The following is a 6,019-nucleotide window of genomic DNA, read 5'->3' on the forward strand; positions in this document are numbered from 1 at the left end:
TCTCCAAAGTCTGGCCCTAGACGGTGATTTGTGGTGGGTCATGTGCAAGGCCTGAAGCACACTGATGGAGCACTTTAGTCTTCTCAATATTAAATAAGAGTCCTAGGCTTTGATAAGCTTGTGCAAAAAACTCCAGTGTGGACGGAAGGTCGTTCTTAGTGTGCACGAAGATGGCACAGTCATCAGCATACTGAAGCCCTGAGGACTTTAGACTAACAGCGGAGACGCTGAACATTAAAAAGCCTCCAACCCATTTTGTATTGAATGTCAACTCCAGTGGGGAGGCAGTCTTTAATGAGGACCAAAATGACTGCTGAATAGATGGAGAACGGAGTTGGGGCAATAACTCATCCTTGCTTAACCCCAGTTTTGATGATGAAAGGATCTGTCTCCAGGCCATTACAGAGAATGGTGGCAGTCATCTGACCATGAAGAAGCCTTAGGACTGTAATAAATTTTGGAGGGCAGCCAAAAGTCAAAGGCCTTTGTCAAATCAATGAAGGCCATGTACAGGTCCTGATTTTGCTCCTGAGACTTTTTCTGGATTTGGTGGGCAACAAAAGGGTTCAAGCTACAGCATAGCAGATTTGGATTAAATCTCAGGAAAAATTTCCTAAATGTAGGAACAGTAGGACAATGGAATAGACTGCCTAGGGAGGTTGTGGAAACTTCTTCACTGGAGGTTTTCAAAAGGAGGCTGAATAACCATCAATCTTAGATGGTTTAGACACAACAAATCCTGCATCTTGGCATGGGGTTAGACTAGATGACCTTTATAGTCCCTTCTAACCCTGTGATTCTATGAGAACTCATCTGGCAACAACCCCACAGAGAGTCTGAGCACTTCATACTCTGGCCCCAATTCAGTCTGCCACTGCAGCCCATTTATGCTGCTTCAGGAGTGTAAAGAAAAGATAACAGAGCTGTGCAAAAGGGCTTTTCTGGTGATATAGCACTGGCAGAGCAGTCCTATGCCATCCCCCCTTGCAGCTCCTGGCACAGGAGCTAGGCAGAACGTGAGGGGGGTTGTAATGCTCCCAGTTTCTGCGAGAGAACAGCCCACTGGAAGCTATAACAACTCACTGCAGCCCTTGTGGTTCCTCAAAGTTACACCCAGGACCAAGCAAATCCCCAGCAGGGCCCAGAATCCTGAAAGCATAAAGAAGGCATAAACGCCTTAAAGTAGGCAAGCCCACTATTTATTTCCCCTACTCCCAGCAGCCTGGACAAGCCTGCTAAGCAGTTTCTCCTGAGAAGCACAGTTCAAAATTGGCACCTCTCCTTCCACCTGCTTTTTTCTCCTGCCTCTGCTCCATCTCACCGACAACATATATTGAGGATTACACACAAATTACTATCCCCACCAGCATGATTTCCTGATATGACCTTCTTCCCGCTCCTGGTTACCAGCCTGAGGGGATAATCAGAAATGGATTCACCACCTTAAGGTCTTAACTCAGCCCTGCTGTCCTCCAACCATAAAACTCTCCCTCTAACAAGCATGCAAAACCTTGGGAAATAAGTCCAGGTGACATTGTGACCCTACGGCTATGTCTACACTACAGCCCATATCAGCATAACTTATGCTGCTCAGGGCGGTGAATAAATCACCCCCCTGAGCAACATAAGTTACACTGACAAGCACTGGTGTGGACAGCGCTATGTCGGCGGGAGAGCCTTTCCCACCAACATAGCTACTGGCCCTTATAGGGGCTGGAATAGTTAAGCCGAAAGGAGAGCTCTCTCCCATTGGCTTAGAGCAGCTATATTGGAGAGCTTACAGTCATGCAGCTGCACTGCTGTAAACTCTCTAGTGTAGCCAATTGGCAAAGGGTTCACTCTTGTGAAGGAAAGACTCTTAACGGGCCTGACAAACTCAGTACACCCAACCCATTGCTTTCACAGTATTCAAGCCAAGAGGGACAAGTGAGGTATTTATTAAAAACTTATGTCAGATTGATCCTCATGATCATTGCAAGATGTACATACAGATTATTTGTAAAGAGTTGTGTGTATATATTGGAAAACGTTTTAAAGTCTGAATCAAAGCAGCGTTGATAAGCAGTTTTTGACCAGCCAAAGGATGCATATTCACCGGTCTGCCTTGGTTTGCATGTAAAATAACCATTGTAAGCCAGCATAACGGAAGCTGGTTTGCATGCACCATCATATCCTCATATTGATGTTAACATGGAGCCAGTACACCAGGGAATGAACCACAGGGATCCTCTTGATTCTAGAGACAAATTGATGGCTTAGGGGAATATAAGAGGAAGGCAAAGAGACACTCCTTCATCCTTCACTGAGGAAGCAACAAAGGACAGCACTTTTTGCATTCATGAAACAGCCATTTTGGTTGGAGATGCTGGGAGGTTGCTTTCGGTGAGAAACTAGAGGATTTTAGCCTGTTTCAATTAAGTTTAAACTCTAGGAAACATGTTATGCTTCTTGTTTTATATATAACTATTTCTGTTTCCATCATTATCCTTACTCTCTCTCTTTTAAATCTTAGCCTTTAATAAACTTATGATTGTTTTCACTACAAATGTATCTCAGTGCTGTGATGTTATTCTGGAACCAATCCTCAGTGGAACCAGACAAGTTGGTGTGTGCACTGTTCCTTCGGGGACAGTTTACCTGGTAATCTCTCTGAATATCCTGTGGTTAAGGGATGGACACTGCAGGGGAAAGCTTCAAGGGGACTTGGGGTGCACTTACTGTTAACCTGCAAGGCAAAGTAAGGGGTGGTGGTGTCAAGGAACTCACACTCAGTTTAGCACAAGGAAATCTTCCTTTCACTGGAGACGGGGGATGTGGGTAACAAGATGAATCAGTCCTGAGCAACCCAAGAAATTGTTAAAGACATCCACCTGGGGAAGGATTTATATACAACAGCTATTATAGTTTATTTTAAAACATTAATCTATGATTAAAACACCAACACCCAAGACTATTTTAGCCCAATGACTGTCTTCCCTGTCTCGCAGGACTGTCCATGTTGCCCTGAAAACACTTAATTTAAAAAGCCTACTTATTGCTTATATTGTGCCTCACATTGCTACCTTTTACCCAGAAGGCTGCCCAACTGACTGTGTTCAGCTAGGAGAAGTGAGTTCCATGCCTGATGATCTCTCTATTGAAAATGCAGTGTGGTCTGTCTTTTTATCAAGGATTGGCTCTCACCATCTGTGGAGAACGAGGGAGTCATGTGTGTTATTTTTTTAGAAATATCATATGCCTCTCAAGTTATTTGTTTGATTTTAACTGGGCGGGCTGCCAGGAATTAAATTAAAGGAGGTGGGTAAGGTTGAAACCCACAAAAAACAAAATGATAAGGCTCGTTGAAGAAACGATGGCTAGACACATCAATAGGGAAGAAACTACCTGTCTGACTCCATCCAGGCTAGAATGCTTTACTCTCCCCAAAGCTAAAGCCTGGGATTGAAGGGAGTCTAAAAACCTCAAAGATCCTAGAAAAAGGAGAGCGGTTGGGTGGGCTCAGATAGGTTGCCCAATGTGTGTCAGTAGAAAGCTGACAGCCTGGCAAACACTCACACAAAGGGAGAGAGGTAGAAACTGCAGTAGGAGGAGCAGTCTGTTTCTCCCTGCCAGAGATGGTATTAGCTGGGCTGAGAGGAACTTACAAAGGTGTAAGACAGACGGATGCATGTAGGCCTCTTATTTATTGTTTTAACTTCTGCTCTATATGCTTTGCACTTTAGAGGAATGAATAAATCATGCTTTGTTTTGATGATGCTGTTTCTGTCACTGCAAACTTATCCTGTCACAGGTTCCCAGAAGGAAGCTATAATAGGTGCCAAAACCAAGTTGGGCCTGTGCTGTTAAAACCTTGGGAACCAGAATGCTGCAGCCCGGAGAGGCAATCCAAGAGTGGTTGGGCCACATGGTTTCACCCAGAGTGAGGGGCCGGAAGCCAGGCTTACCATGTAAGGGGTGCATTTGAGAGGAACTAACAGGAGTCTAAGGCGCAGTTCACCCTATAGTGGTGACACTATCTCTTCAACATCTCTGCACTTTTGCCATTTTTTGTATGTGTACCACTTCAACCAAGACAGACAGGTCATCACTAACCTTTTTCACAAGCTTGCCCTTATTTTCTACTCTGTTGTCCTTCATCTCATGCTTGCTGGTTAAATCTACTCTTAAATCTTTCTTAACTACGGATTCCATACTAATCCGCATAAATATAATGTAGTTCACATGTGTATTTAATAAACCTCTTTTCTCTTTTATTTCATCCATTTAAAAGCCTACTGAATCGTGTGAGCGTACAAGATGCTTCTCATATGATACTATTTCCATGGCATGCTCTCTTTGTTTAAATTCCTCAATAACCACCTTATCACACCTTCCTAATTGAAAGGCATTCGGTGGTTTTTTGTGAAGCATTTCTGTGGTTCAGTGCTATTGTACTAACATGTCTGACATTTTAAAAGTATATTTTCTAGTATTCCATTATAGCCTACTGAGCAAAGGATCTGCTTGAAAGTTCAAAGGTTGTGGGGGCAAGACTTGCTTTTTCAGGAGAGGATCTTTTTCCTGTACACATTTAACAAAACATTCAAGAGGGGCGCAGGGGAAACTTAGTTACAAAAATTGCTATCAGATTTGTAACCTTTTGATTATCAGGGCATACTAAGCCAGAATTATTGGAAAACAGAATGTTTTGCATAAACATACCTTACAAAATGTCAAAAATACAGGGAATATACAAGTTTACCTTTTGAAAATTAAACATTAAAAACAAAATGGTTTGTACTCTCTCTTCTCCATAAGCGAAAGGCAGGCCATATGCAGGGTATTTGCTGTGGTGGGTCAAAAGCCAGCACTAAACTATTTAGTTGTGTTCAGCTCTCATGTTTGTACCATTTGCCATTGTTTTGATGTTAGTCTGCAGGTTAGTCCCCTACTAAATGAAAAAGGGGATAGCAATGATCTCTTGAATTCATATTTCTGCTTAAAATTATCTTGGGGCCTCTTCTTCCAAAGGCTTGATTGCTATACTACTGTTATTTTCTCAAAGTGGGGTCTACTAACACAGTGGCTCTCAATCTTTCCAGACTACGGTACCCCTTTCAGGAGTCTGATTTGACTTGTATACCCCCAAGTTTCACCTTGCTTAAAAATCTACTTGCTTACAAAATCAGACATAAAAATACAAAAAAAGTGTCACAGCACACTTTCTCATTTTTACCATATAATTATTAAAATAAATCAATATAAATATTGTACTTACATTTCAGCGTATTGTATATAAACCAAGTCATTGTCTATATGAAATTTCAGTTTGTACTGACTTCACTAGTGCTTTTTATGTAGCCTGTTGTAAAACTAGGCAAATATCTAGATGAGTTGATGTACCCCCTGGAAGATCTCTGTGCAACCCCAGGGGTACGTGTATCTCTGGTTGAGAACCACTGTCCTAACACATCCCCCTGACAGCTGCAGCCAATGATTTTGCTAAACCTTTAAATATATTAAATTAAACCTTTTGTTAACTCTAAATTACTAACATGCCAAAGGCTCCAATGCTGAGGAGTTAAGTTTTTTCAAAAAAGATCTTAGCAAACAAATGCAAGGACAAGGCATATCACACACATGCATCTCGAGGGCATACCTTGCAATTCAGCATTGTCGTCATGGCATGCCTACCATTTTGCAAGATCTCCACAGTAAAAATTTATGGACCTGATTTTCCACAGCCATGCACCTTACTCAGTCATTTACACATGTGCAAAGTGGATATAAAATGCTACCAAATCAGAGTGGGTGCATCTTACACACGTGTAAATAAATGCCTACACGATGTAAAAGGCAAGTAAAGCCACACTGGTGCAAATGAGACTAGAACCTGGCCCAAAGTTAGCATCTCTATCCAGTAAATTACATGGGGAACTAGATTTGAATTTGGATATCATGGATTTTGGATCTCCATACCATGACCTTTGAGCTATTCCTAGGTAAGCAGTTAGCGTGAGTGCTGGCATCCCTTACCTGT

This window comes from Caretta caretta, chromosome 2, assembly GCF_965140235.1.
Source record: "Caretta caretta isolate rCarCar2 chromosome 2, rCarCar1.hap1, whole genome shotgun sequence".
NCBI lineage: Eukaryota > Metazoa > Chordata > Testudines > Cheloniidae > Caretta > Caretta caretta.